The sequence below is a fragment of the Myotis myotis genome, unplaced genomic scaffold, assembly GCF_014108235.1.
Source record: "Myotis myotis isolate mMyoMyo1 unplaced genomic scaffold, mMyoMyo1.p scaffold_m19_p_14, whole genome shotgun sequence".
In the NCBI taxonomy this organism is placed as follows: Eukaryota; Metazoa; Chordata; class Mammalia; order Chiroptera; family Vespertilionidae; genus Myotis; species Myotis myotis.
This window is the reverse complement of record NW_023416318.1, coordinates 45,118,146-45,133,231: the sequence shown is the minus strand read 5'-3', so window position 1 is coordinate 45,133,231 and position 15,086 is coordinate 45,118,146.

The window sequence follows — 15,086 nt, the reverse complement described above, 5'->3', positions numbered from 1 at the left end:
TCAAGCCTGGACGTAAACTCCCTTTTGCATCCACATACACAATAAATGTACATAGTTTTAGTATATATTATATTTTTCACGAATGCAACTGCTAGTTAAATTGCAAGATTACATTTTGTTTTGTTGGGAACTTGACCAGGAGTTGCTCAAAGTTTCAGAAAATGGTTTCACGGATGGCAATGTTGCCAGTGGTATTTGAGTCAACACATCTGTGTCAACCTGCATTTGTGTCTATTCAATTCGCCATGACTTTATGGGTAGGGAGAAGCATGTTTAACCTTTATTCCTAAATGTTAACCACAGAGATAAAAGTTCGACACTATTCAGGTGAATGTTGTCTTCGTGTTCTTAAATCCAATCTTATTCATTCCAAGTAGGTACAAGCATCTGCCTGTTTTACTGTATCTTCTAGTTTAACTGTGCCTGAGCATTTATGTATGAAAATATGAGTTATTTCATTATAAATTATTTTCCTTTATCTCTCCTTTACATGACAGATATAGATCCATTTTAGGAACTTGTGTGATGATGTAGGCTGTATTGCTTATGAAATTCATGTTGGTATGTTACAGTTTTTAAATAAAAAGCTAATATTAGGATTGGAGCAACTGTCTTAGAATATTTAATGAACTTTTAAATATAGTTATAGACCTATAGTTTACACACACATATCTATGTGTCCATACATACTGTACCTACAGAGCAAATCCACTCTTATAACAGCTTGTTATTACAAACAATCAGATATAATACTATAACCCAGAACACAACTTCCTCCGGAAAAACTAAATATCCTTCCTGGCCAGATTTACATTCTTGGAACAGGACCAAACTAAAACAATATGGGTGGATATTACTACTTTTCTAGCCTAAAAGGAACCATGGTTCTTGTCCATAAGATGTCACAGTCTGTGTAACACTCAATTTGCATATGCAGTATACGTTATATTGCATTGCAAGTTATCATGGTTGTAATTATAGTAAGATCCTTTTATAACTTTAGTTTCCTCTTCCTTCCAAAGTAACATCAAGCTGGACTGTCGGACTGTCGCTGGAACGTGTTTCATCTCATCGGTTTCTATTTCAGTGACTGCAGGGGCCACGGAGAACATCTTTGAATCTAGAGCATCTGGATTCAAAGCTCAGAGGCTTTTGTTCCTTTGGTTTTTCTCCCTTCCTCTCCGCCCCCCCCACCCCCCACCTGTGTTTTCCTCTCTGTTCCTCTCCTCCCTCCCACTCGTTCCTCTCTTGGCTGTGCCTCCACAGTTTGAGTCACAGGCTCCATCCCATCTTGAAGGCATGATCATTAGTCAGGGATGCAGGCCCAGCCTCCCCTGATTCTCCCTGGCTGTGGAGAGCCCTGTGCAGCTGGGGAGACAGCAGGAACAGCTCCAGCAGCTTTGCACAGCCCAGGTACCTCTGGAGATGTGGCTGAGCCCGAGGGACCGCGGTGACAGCAGGAGGATCGGTGCTGGAAGCTGATGGAGGCCGTGCAGTTGCTTTCCCTAAGGTCGCCATGCTGCTCTTTAGAGATGGGATCCCTTCAAGATGGAATGGAGCCTGATGCTCTAGACCAGGGGTGGGCAAACTTTCTGACTCGAGGGCCACAATGGGTTCTTAAACTGGACCGGAGGGCCGGAACAAAAGCATGGATGGAGTGTTTGTGTGAACTAATATAAATTCAAAGTAAACATCATTACATAAAAGGGTACGGTCTTTTTTTTTTTTAGTTTTATTCATTTCAAGCAGGCCGGATCCGGCCCGCGGGCCGTAGTTTGCCCATGGCTGTTCTAGATTCAAATATGTTCTTTGTGGCCTCTGCAGTCACTAAAATAGAAACTGATGAGATGAAACATGTAGGATCATCACCTTTTCATGTCTTCTACTCAGAGCCCAGGGCAGAACCGAGTCCCCTGCTTTGCTGAGTAAAAGTGGCTGGGAGGGTGTGGCTTCCTATACAGGTTCGACAGAGTGGACCAGGAAAAGCTTTGATGAAAGAAACTCTGTCCTTCTCCATGTCTCTTCATTGTTCGGAGCCTCTTTCTTGGGGAGGAAATTTGGTAGCAAGCAGCAGAGACATAAATGGACATTAGCATTTTTCACCCTTGCATCTCTAGAAAGGGCAAATTAGGGGTAGACCAGTAGCTCTAGCCTTCAGTGAAATTGTGAAGAAATTATAGTTTATTTTGGGGTGTCCTCTTTTCTTTTCGGTGCCTCTCTCTGATCCCTTTCTCCTTTTCAATCCATTTACTGTCATACAAGGGATTATGTCCCCCACACTGCCTTGTCCAGAAGTGTCCCAGCCAGACCTCCTGGGGCAGGAGTGCCTTCTATGCAATGACTTTTTCTTTCTTCTTCCAGACTTCATCACAACTCTGGTTCCCTTGGGTGGTGTATCTTAGATAGTAGTTAGGAGAAAAGCATCTAATTAAACTACTTCAAAGAAAAGTCAGGAAAAAACTTCTCTTAAAGAGCTTGCCTAGTTCTGCTTACTCCTAAAAATAGCCACAGAGAATACCCAACAGAGAAATTGGACTTGAGAGCCTCTTCTTTAAACCCAGACTCTCCTCGTTCCCCTTTTATGGTCTACAAGCTCTGTGGGCAACTTTAGGGAAGGCCATTCTCTCTTCCCTCCTCTCATGCTTCATTGAGAAGTTTCCCAGAAATTTGAGGTGAGAGCTAGAAAATATCCCCGGTAACGATTCCTTGAAATGCAATTGGCATTTTTAACTTGATGGGTCATTGAGCGGATGTCTACAACTCTGCCTTGGGAGGTGGCCCCGATCCTACCCCTCATCCCTAGACTCGCATATCCCCAGAAGAAGAGCTTTCAGCAGCAGAGTAGAATGTTGTTGACCTCGGTAGAAAAAAAGATGCAAATCAGCAAACATTTTCAATGCGGGGCCACAAGCATGAGAGCCCCCCAAAGGCACCTTAGGCTCAGAGGAACTGATGCATGAACCAAAGCTTGAGATACAAGTGGGGGGTCAGTTGGAGGGTGGGGAAAGGTCTCACGGGCAGAGGGACTGGTATGTGCAGAGGTATGGGGTTGGGAAGTAGAGTGCTGTGGTTGGAGAACTGGAGATTGTTTGGAGTGCATAAGGGGGTCCAGAGGGAGCTGAACCCAAAGGAGTCAGCTTACAATGAGTCTGTGCCAACCTCATAGATTTGAGCTTGTCCCTGAAGGGTTTTAAATAGGGCACGGATGTGTCCAGATTTACAATGGACCATACTTCTTTTGGCAGAAAGTGGAGTGGAGTGAGCCAGGCTGGAGGCAGGAAGAGTAGTCAGAAGACAGCTGGAAAGAACACAAGGTGTGATGAGGACTCCTTTACAAAGAATGCCAGTCAATAAAATAGGAGAATTAGCAAACTCACCATTTTGCAACCCCAATTCAGTCAAGGACTATGATTGTCAACAGATGCTGAGCCATTCATATGGTCTCAAAGGTTCACTTCACAAATTATAAAGAAGGGGAAACTGTGCCTTTGCAATGAAAGATCTGGTGGCCATCACCTTAACCTAGAGGTCAAACTTAGCACAGGGCACCAGCTAATGTCATGTGCCTGCTGAGGCGACGCAATAGGAGACAAGTATTCTTTCCAAAGATGTTTAATATGAATCTAATCATGAGACAAATCCAGGATGTGGGAGATTATCTAAGAAAACCAGTTGGAACTCTTCAGAAGTTCGGTGTCATGAAAAGCAAATAAAAACAAAATGTGAAGGAACTGTTCTAAATCAAAAGAAATTAAGGACACCCAACAACCCCATAAAATATGTAACCCTTGCGAAATTCTTGATCAAAATCTTGAAACAACTATAGAAGACACTTGGGGAAATTTGAATAGGGACTAAATACTAGATATTAGTGTTCTGGGTGCAATAATGATACATCTGTGTAGAAGAATCTCTTTATTCTCAGGTGACGCTGGAGCATTGAAGCATTGAAGAGTCAAGTGTCTTGATGTCTTCGACCAATTTTCACATGGTTCAAAAAATGTGTAATGTATATGTCTGTACATATGTGATATAGGTGAATGTTTTCACATATATGTGATTTGTGTATGACATGTATAGATGCTCTTACATATATATGCTATGTATGGTGAGTGAGAGAGAGAAAGGTTGCAAAATGTTAATTTTTGTTTAGGACAAGGATACATTAGAGTTCTTGCTCTATTTCAATTTTTTGGAGGTTTACCCAAGACAGGGGCAGTAGGTTTGGGGAGGAAGGTTGGAGTCAAGAGAAATACAGAAACAGAGGGAATTTACTGAACTTGGAATAGCGTTAGAGGATCCACCTGGAGGGAAGCTAGGGAAGCAGACCCAGGCAGGATTTCCAGTCCTGGGCAAAGGTTATATCATGTGTATCCTCAGCCCAAACAGTGGCGACAGTCACAAGAACAAGAGCTTGTCACTTACGCCCTGGGAAGCAGAGAGTCAAGAGCACCGGCTGGGACTCAGGGTGCTGGAGTTCTAATCCCGGCTCCACCACTCAGCAGCTGTGAGCGAATGAGCTCAGCTTTTCGGGGGCTTTTCTTTGAAAATGACATCGGACCAGACCTCCTCTGAGGTCCTGCTTAACCTGCTAAAGTGCATAGTTCTTGTTCCCCTTCCTATTGACGCTCCTCAGAGCCGCCTGACCTAAGCACTAATGAGATTTTGCCACGTCTGCCTTTCCATTCTGTTTTGATTTATTCCCCCGTTTCGGCCACCTCTCTCGGGCCTGCCCTTAGCGAGAGAACAGCCTCGCTGAACACTGCTCCTTCAGTGGGGCTGCTGGGTTGCTCTCCTGACACTGTCTGCCCCTTGACTGAACAGCAGGGCTTTCCCCCAGACCCTCGGATGTTGCTCTCTATTAATAACTTTTGATTTTCTCTCTGTTAGAGAGCTAACAGACACTTACGGGAGAAATGTGAAATATTGGAAAACTGTTAGAGTTTTCTCTGATTTTTAAATACTTAATAGTATATTTTGAGCACTCTCTTGTGGGGGGATGGGACAGATCACGGTTCTGTAATTCCTTTTTCAGAATTTTATAAGCTTGGAATGTTACTAGTATTTGGGAACGTCATTTTTTTTTTTTTTCCAAAATATATTTCACTGATTCCTTACAGAGAGGAAGGGAGAGAGATAGAGAGTTAGAAACATCGATGAGAGAGAAACATCGATCAGCCGCCTCCCGCACATCCCCACTGGGGATGTGCCCGCAACCCAGGCACATGCCCCCGACCGGAATCGAACCTGGGACCCCCCCAGTCCGCAGGCCAACGCTCCATCCACTGAGCCAAACCGGCCTCAGCAAGGGAACGTCATTTTTAACAGCTCTTGATATAATGAGGTACATTAAATACCCAGGATATGTAATAAAATAGATGAAATATTAAATATGTTAAGATGAAATATGTTAAAATTAAATATTTAAACACGTTCCTTTATCTTCTATCTCTATTATATTGAAAAGATTCGTCATTGTCATAGAAGATATTTTCCAAATGATTTGGCAGCTCTGCCCATTTCTTCTTGTTCCGATGGAAGGCTTGCCTATTACATCATCAGGGCTACTGGGGAAATATGAGGGTAGAGAAGGGGCAAGGGGAAGAAATAGGTTTAGAATTTCTCAGTTTATGATATTATATTGTTAATGCTGGGTCCATAGAACCCCTTCTGGTTGGTGATGATGAGGTTTGTATGGGGTGTGTATGGTGAGTGGGAAGTAGGGAAGAGCCAAGTGGGGGAGTAAGGAAATGAATTACAGATGATAGGTGTCGGGGTACATATGGCAACTACTTTGGAGATTCTTCTCGGCCATTCTTACTAATGCCAAATAATAAAGTCTAATTTAAATATACTGTGTATTTACATGTAGGTACGTGTGTATGTGAGAGAGAGCCATGGGGAACTATGTGAGGGAAAATGCATTCTAGAATCTATTTTTTAAAAAAATCAAAAACAGCACCAATCATTAGCATTTTCTAATGTCATTAAATTCAAAAACATCATAACAGTTGCCAGATGGATATTCTTTAGCATCTCCAAGGAAGAATCCGAACCATTCACTCATCCAAGCATCTCATATTTTGATCCAAGAAATTCAAATCACTTAATTCATCCTCATGGCTCCCCTGGGAAGCAAGGAGAGAGAAGAAATTACTCTCTCTTTTATATGATATATGTTTAGCTCTGCTTACATTATTATTATGCATTTATCTCTACAGAAAAAGAAATCCCATAAACCAAGTACATTTTTCTGAAATCACTTCTAACCCTCATTAGAACGTATGCAGTCCCTGTGCATACTCCTTGTCTTTCTGAATTTTTTCCAAATATACACATTTCAATGACTATCATACCTATTATTTTTAAAGGCTATATAGTATTCTATTTTATTGGTATGTCATAGTTTATTCAGTCATATCTTTATTGTTAGAGCTTTAGGGTGTTTCTAAATAATTTTAAGCATACTAAGTAATACTATAAATGCATCATTATGTGAATAATTTTTTCCTTTTGGATCTTTTACTTGAGTCTCATTGATGCTGGCATTCATTATTTCACTTTTGCTAGACGTGTGGGTATGTAATAGAACCTCTGAGCTGTTTGATTTGTAGTTATCTCATTTCTATGGATGGTTTAGGCCATGGTTTCTATCTATTTCCTGGGTGTAAAATTGTCTATTCTTGTCCTTTTATACTCTGACCAGTTGCCAAGTAGAAGCTAAGGATTAGCCATATTAATTTTTATTAGGTCGAGATTTTTTTAGAAATGTAAGATTTTATGAGTTATACTTGTCATGAATCATTTTCACATTCTGTCTTCCTTTTTTAAAACTTTGTTTGGTTCATTACTTTATATGATGTATTTTTAGATGTTGAGAAGGGATGTAACAGGATTTACTCACGGGCTCTTTTCCAATGATTTCTGTTGTCCTTGGAAACCTCCCTGTCACCCCTGCAATTCCAAACACCTGAATCCTCGGTCTCAGAGCAAGAGGATAAAATACCTTTGGCTCAAGGCTGAGGTGTGATCTGGGGTGTCCTAGGAATGTGGCCTCTTCCGTGGGGAGCGTGGCAGAAGCCGGGCTGTCAGTCCCCAGGGATATTGCTATCAGCGCTCTTCCTTTCCACTTCACTATTTGTTCCAAAATGGTCATCGTGGTGGCTCAGAATTAAATCTCCGCCTGTCCCTTGAACCACGTGGTTAGGGACCAGAAATAATTATTCCCAGAGCTGCCTATGGGTCACAGCGGGAGAAAGAAGCAAGGCGGGACAGCATGTTTCCTGGACTCCAGCATCATTGCTGCGGGCCACTGTGATGACACAGCTGTCTCCCTCCGTTATCCTGGGCCTGGAGCAGGCATTGCACGCATCGCTGTCTTGAGGCCTGAGGTGTGAGACAGATCCTGGCTCCTAACAGAAAGTTATCTTTATGGTAGTTTCAAGTGGTACTCTGTGTGTGTGTGTGTGTGTGTGTGTGTGTGTGTGTGTGTCCCGTCTCTCTGTATCCTCCATTGTGTGTCATCCTGTGGAGCAGCCCCTTTGTTCAGTTACAGCCAGGAGTTGTGGTGCCTGGGTGAATGCTTGTCTCAGCAGCGGTGGGGAGGGAGGCTGCAAAAGCCAGTATTGAGGAGATGGTGAGAGAAAGCTGTTCACACGCAGGCAGACATTTCAAGAGCAAGACGAAGGAGGATAAGACTTGGGGGAAATACTATGTAAAGAAAGTCCACGAGTGTGGGGGAAGGGCATGGCAGGGCATGGCTGTAACCAAGGCGGGGAGGGGCAGGGATGACCGTAGGCCGTGTGGTGCACCAGCATTTTGCCGTCTAGCTCCCCACCAGTAATAGCCCTTTGTTTTTTGTTTTTAAAAATATATATTTTATTGATTTTTTACAGAGAGGAAGGGAGAGGGATAGTCAGAAACATCAGTGAGAGAGAAACATCGATCAGCTGCCTCCTGCATGCCCCCTGCTGGGGATGTGCCTGCAACCAAGGTACATGCCCTTGACCTGAATCAAACCTGGGACCCTTCAGTCCGCAGGCGGAAGCTCCATCCACTGAGCCAAACCGGTTAGGGCAGTAATAACCCTTTGAATACGATGCCACAAGTACCATTATTTGCTTAATATTTTTAGTTGATTTTCTTCTTAAAACTCAAGTATCTAATTTGATCTCAAACAATAAAATCTGCACAATCATAGGCCTGATATGCAATTTTTCTAACGTGAAAATAAACACAACAGTACAAGGACATAGTATGTATCGGTGAGGCGCCTACAGTAGCCTCAGGCACTAACTGGTGGTGTGCAGGCCGTTCTCTGGAAAATCCCTCACCTGTTCCATTTCTGTGCAGACGTTCATCCTCTGTTCAACTCTGTGAAGTCCTTACTTTAACCATCACCATCTTTTCCTAAAATTATTTAAATAGCTCCCCTTTCCCAGAAAACACACTCTCTCCTCTCTATCTCCTTCTCTGGGCAAAGTCCAACTCACTCTTTGAGTTTCAACTTGGCCTTCACTTCCCAAAGAAATGTACCCTCACCCCCAAACTCCTACCCTAGTAGACTTGGGAAGGTTTTCCTACCATATGATTCCATTGTTCCGCCTCTCTCCTTATTCACCAACTACTTGCTGCTATCACTTATTTCATTATTTTCAACCTTCCATTGGAGTGAACTCTGCCAGGGCGAAGAAACGTTAGACTTTTTCATCATTATAGTGTCAGGGCCTACCTCATTGCCAAGTACATTGCAGCACTCAGTAGATCGTTATGGAATCAATGAATTCCACCATCTAGCACTCTTGGGCAGTTCTCCCTTTCATCAAAATCTTTTCTCAGATAACTTCCCACTTGAAACATATTCAAGTATCTAGATTTAGATAGGAAAGAACTCTGAAGCCAAATGCATAACTGTCCTGTGTGTGTGGTCCAGCTAGCAGCGAGATCTGTCACTGCCGAAGATCTGCTCAGAGTCCCCCACATCACACTTACGTGGTGGGGTCACCTGTTTTGCTTCACAGAATAGAGAAGCGGTGTGTGTGATGGCTGGTGGCCGTCTCCAGGATTGGACCACAGGATTCCAGTCTCAGCTTTCTTACTTACTCCTGTGTGACCTTGGGCAAGTTATTTAGCGTCCCATGACTCAGTTTTACCCCCTTGTAAAAAAAAAGTCTTGATTTCATTAACATCTATAGGCACTTATGTTCAGCTCTCTTTATTCTGCCAATTCAGTTACCACTCACCCACATGTTTTTCCCCTTTCAAAAATTTGTTGTCATTGCTGGTCCTGTTATCTCCTCTTTCTCTATCCTTATGGATTTTCATAGGTCATATTCCTTTAATATAAGTTTAGTGGTTTTTAGTGGGAAGGATGCAGAGATAATAATTGGGGGTCATTTCACTAGAAAACTTTATCTGCCTTTTTTATCATTACCATATTTTATTTACACTAAAAGCAAATAAAGGTATTTTTAACTTTATGAAGACACAGTACCTATATCATTCTCATGTTGTCTACTAATGTCTACAAATACATTAAGTGATTCAAAAAGGAAATAAAGGTGGTTACTGTGGTTTGTCCTTAATAAGTTCATACTGTGCACTTAATTATTTTTTAGGTGTTCACAGCAAGCAACCCTGTTTCACCAGGTAATTCTATTAATTGTCAATATTTACCACCAAGCTGGTAATTATTAAAACCATTTTCCTGCATACAAAGTCAACTCAATTTCAACTCCTCTCTAGTTCCTCATGAATTTTTAAAGTTTATTGATAGTTACAGTGCAACTCCCTTTCCAAGTCTTCTTAACATCTTAGGAAGAAAGTTGTCTAGATAATGCAAGTTTTTATTTATTAAAATAACTAGAAGCCCAATGCATGAAATCCACGCAAGAGTAGGCCTTTGTAGCCCTGGCTTCATCTGGAAGTTCATCCTGACGGTCGGTTCTGCTGTTCGGCCATTCAGTCGATTTGCATATTATGCTTTTATTATATATATGTGGGAGACTGGCCTTCACCTCCCATATGGAAACCGAGGGGGACAGCTTTCCTCCTTCTTGACCAAAGGCGTTAGTGTGTGATCCAGGCTGGGAACAGCAGCTACTTTACAGGGTTTTAAATACAGTTATGTGCTGCTTAATGGCAGGGATATGTTCGAAGTAATGCATCCTATGTGTTACTTAGAACATATCCTTAGGTGGTTTTATCATTATGCAAATGTCATAGAATGTACTTATACAAACCTAAATGGTAAAGCCTACTACACACCTAGGCTTTATGGCATACCATTTGTATACATGGTTTGTTGTTGACCAAAATGTCATTAGTGACTGTATTGAGGGAATAATGCGAAGGCACAGAGGGTGGGAGTTTTTTTCTGTTGCAGTGGTAGAGGAGTTGGGAGTCAGGATGTGGGGAATGAGTGTCCTTTATCAATGACACCAAGGGGGCAGCAGCAAGCAGCCAGTGGTGGTGGTGCCAGTGATGATGGCTTTATTCTGGTGGCGTGATCTTGGTGGTATTTGGACTCCCAACTTCTCTTGGTTCCTGGCTGGGTTTTGATCTTGGGCTTCCCACTGGCTCTATGATCATATACCATTCCGGTGAATTTCCCCCCTGCTTAAATTAGCCAGAATTAGGTTATGTTATCTGGACCAATAACCTTGACTAGTCCAAACAAACTGGTGCTGAGAGATGGTTGCAGGCAACAGAACCTTGGGGAAATGGGTGGGAAATGGAATATGCTACCCAGTCATTTAGGACAGAGCAGTAAAAAGTCTGTTATTATATAGGGATGATATGCCCATAACATATAACAGTAGAAAAAAATTAAAAGATAAACATTGTCTCTGATCATGGCTCATTAGAAGCAACTATTTGCTCCTGCCAAACTACAGGAAAAGTCAGGATGGTGTAACTTCTGTTGGCTTTAGTTTGCTTAAACAAAAATAAATGATGAGCTCAGATCTTAAAAATTTTATGTCATAATGCAAAATTGAAATATTTTCTAAAACTGCACAAGGAAAGAAATGTCGGGAACAGAAGAAACTGAGAGCCAAACTCCATGAGTTGCCAAATGACAAAGTCGGTTGAATTCACAGCCTCACTAGGTCTCTTATGAGAAAGTCGGGGCGGTGATCAGGAAGGTGTTGTACCTCAAGAACTGGAGTGGGAATATATTTAAATATCTGAAGAACTCAGGGAGCCCTGAACCCCTAAGCCTCACCGAGCCTCTCTCACCAGCCGAAACAGAGCCTGTTCCTATGTGTCATGAGGCCATTATTGCTGAACGTGAGGATGTAGCCTTGCCAGAGGAAGCCAATTATCCGTACGCTCTACTCCTTCACTCTTCATTGTCTCCAAACATGTACCTGGAATTAGGCACCAGCATGCCCCGGGGGACCAATTATAAAGTATAACCTAGGAGTTACTGATTAGCACGTACTGAGGATGAGGTGAGCGCACACACACACACACCAAGATTTGCTAATTTACATGAACATGGGGAAAATACACACACGGGCAATAGATTTCCTAAGGAGGAAACAACAAAATTTCAGATTCAGGGTGAATTTATCTACATGGGTGTATTTTTTAGAAATTTGGATTTGAATAGTTGGAAGTGTTTCTGAGTGTTTTCTTGGTTGGTTGCCTCAAACCTAGTCACAGTAGAGAAGAGTGCTACGTGAGGCTGAGATACAATGCAGTTCAATGTTGAGGAAGGAATTCAAAGATGATGAAAGTGAGAAACATTGGAGGGCACTTATCATGTCCTCTTTCCGTGTCTCAAAGGTGGCCCAGACAATCTTCGAGAGTGCTTGAGTGGCTATTCTAAGTAGGCCAGGAATGCCTGCGATAGGCTACCATTGGGATGACCCCTCTATTTCAATCACAATGGACAGATCCTGGCTCAGCAGAAGCCAAATGATGACACCCAACTGCCAGTGGTGTGGAGACATGCCAGGCTAGCACAATTATTAAAACCTTCAAGGTGTTTTGGTCATGGGTCCTCAGTAGCAAAACAAACCATTAGCTTCTAAGATCCCACTTTATTTGAAATATATTTAAAAACAAATAATTCAAAAATTAAAAAACCAAACTCCAGGTCTGCTGAAAAACTACCATCTGGCTCAAGTCACGACAATAGAGTGACAGCCCCACATCCAATTACTAGACTCAGCACTCCAGGAATAGGGAAGGCCTGGGTACTTTTGAGGAACAACACTGCAGTACCACCACAAGGATAGACTCTTTTCCAAAGGGAATTGTGATCAATTACAAGGTAATTGGTTGGGGTGGAGAGGAGATCCCTCGGGGGTTATTGGGCATTGACTTAGAGATAACACAAATTCTTCAGAATGCTCACTGCTGCTGTTGCCCACTGGTCACAGTGGAAGGGGGGGTGTGGTGGGGGCGGGTTTATGAGAGTCAAGTCATAAATGGAATTTTGGCCAGAATCTACTTCACAGCGGGCTCTCTGACCCCGAATCCATTCCCTAGTTATCTCCTCAATTTTGGAGTATAGAACTGAACTACGCATTTTCAGAGATTGGCATCATTAAAGAAATAGATTCCTCACCTATAAAATAAGACCAGTTAGTAAACAGGACTATGTGGAAGTACCCTCAATCCATCCTATCTATCAAAAAAATAGTTGAAAGCAATGCTAGATATCCAAGGAAATCATTAATACAGGCACCACTATAATATTCTTGTTAGTCCCAAGGTGCAGAATCCTATCATATTTCCATTAACTATTTAATTGGCTAAAGAAGATGGCTTGCCTGGCCGGTGTGGCTCAGTGGTTGAGCTGCGACCTATGAACCAGGAGGTCACCGTTCGATTCCCAGTCAGGGCACATGCCCGGGTTGTGGGCTCGATCTCTGATCATGCAGGAGGCAGCCAACCAATGATTCTCTCTCATCATTGATGTTTCTATCTCTCTCTTCCTCTCCTTCTCCCTTCCTCTTTAAAATTAATAAAAATGTATTTTTAAAAAGGAAGAGGACTGAACCCTAGAAAATAACGTGGGTTCTCAGGACCCTTGGATTGTTAAAGCTTAACAAGATGATGCCTTCAATTCTATCTGCTGTTCCAGGTGGGGTTTCCTAATAGATCAAACCAGTATACCCTCTGGGACCTAGAAGATCCCAGTTAATCTCTAATGCTCTAATACCCTTTGTCTCAGTAACAAGAGAACATCAGAAAAAGGTTGCTTTCTCTAGTAACCGAGTAGAAAAATGGTAGAGCATATATGTGAAGGTTTATTTCTGAACTATTTACTCTACTAGTCTATATGTCTGTTTTCAGATAGATACCACAGCATTTTGATTACCATTACTTTGTAATATAGTTTGAAATAGCGTGAAGCTTCCAGTTTGTTCCTTCTCAAGATTGCCTTAACTACTCAGTCTTTTATGGTTCCATATGAATTTTAAGATTGTTTATTATCATCCTGAGAAATATGCCATTAGAATTTTGGTAGGGATTGTATTGAGTCTGAAGATTGTTTTGGATTCCATGGACATCATCCCAAGATTAAGTCTTCCAGTCCATGCATGTAGAATGTCTTTCCATTTATTTGGGTTTCCTTTAATTTCTTTCAGCAATATTTTGTAGTTTTTAGAGTCCAGTTTCTAGGACTCTATTTGTATCTTTCTTCTGATACTTCATTGTCCTAACTGCCCTTCTCTACTAGAATGTGGGTTTTCTGAGTGGCAAAGATGTTTCTATCTCTCTGTCTCCACTCTATCTAACGTAGTGTTTGCATGCAGTAGGCTCTCAATAAATGCATGTTCCATCAATTCGAGCATGAGTTAGTCCTGACCTACAAGACATCAGATACTAATGAGTTTCAAAATCAAATTGACACTCTTCATTGTACGCATGTTGGTATATAGACGTCTAAGCTTCTTTAATAATTCCACCCGAGAATTGCTGAGCATCCTGTCGTGAGACTGAAATGAGCGATCATCCCCGAGCCAGAAAAGAGAGAACTGGGCTAGAGATCTAGAAGCTGAGAAGTGGGGCTGCGTATCAGAGAGGATTCTTGTGGCTGACAGAGTCCAGGGAGGGGGAAATGGGCATAGATAGAGCTGCCAAAGGCTGAGCAGGTGGGTGTAGCAGTCAGCATTCTTTAGGGGAGCAGGAGGGGTGATTTCAGGGTCCAAAGCTAATACGAGGCTCTGAATAGACAAGGCTGGAGAGATGGGGTTTGGCCAGAGTAACTTCCTTGGTGAGTTGGCATCTGGCCCCACTGAAGCCCTAGAGCTCTTCCTCCATCGGCACCGATTTTCAGGTCTTAGAGTTCAGCCTCTCCGAAGTTCTTTCTCTAGTAGCCGGGCTTACAATTTTCTGGAGGTGTTTTTCTCCCTGTCATCTAATTTCGTTTAAACTATTCTTTGATCAGGCTGGCCCGCCTCTGGACAAGCCTGTTGCTTCTGGCTGTGGTGGAATGCAGGTCTCCTTAGCCACGGCCTGGAAAGCCAGATCTGACCTCCTGAGCTCATCTCTCTGACCAGCTATTCACTGCCCATGTCCTCTCTTCTCTTTCAAGTCGTGCCTATCAATAGATGCACAATGGCTGCCGTGGGCCTTCAGGTCCTTCAGCGTGAGGACGGGCTTGGGTCTCTCAGTGGGGCAGGTGTCACACAGGCTGAAGGTGGGAGGTAAAGGGTGGAGAATAGGTGCCTCCCGGCAGCAAGCAAGGAGCCAGGAGAGTGAGGGGATGGAATGGTGGGGGCTGAAGGCATAGTAATGCCGGAGCTTTTACCGTGGACTTGAGCTTCCTGAGGGAAAGGAGCCTCTTCTCCAGGGACCATAGGGAGCCATAGACAGTGGAGGGAGTCTGACCCTGCTTTGGGAGGTGAACACAGGATAAACCACGGGCAGAAGAGGATGGTGACTAGGGGAATTTGCTTCGTGCTTCTAAAACTCAACGCGTTATTAATCACTATCTCAAACTTCACTCCCTCTCTGGTAACAACTGGTTTAGCGGAGGTAAAATCTGTCTGCAGTGCCTTCTCCACTCCAGGTACTCCTGCCCTGATCTCACGGTGGCTCTGTCCCCACCGCGTCCCTCCTGCACC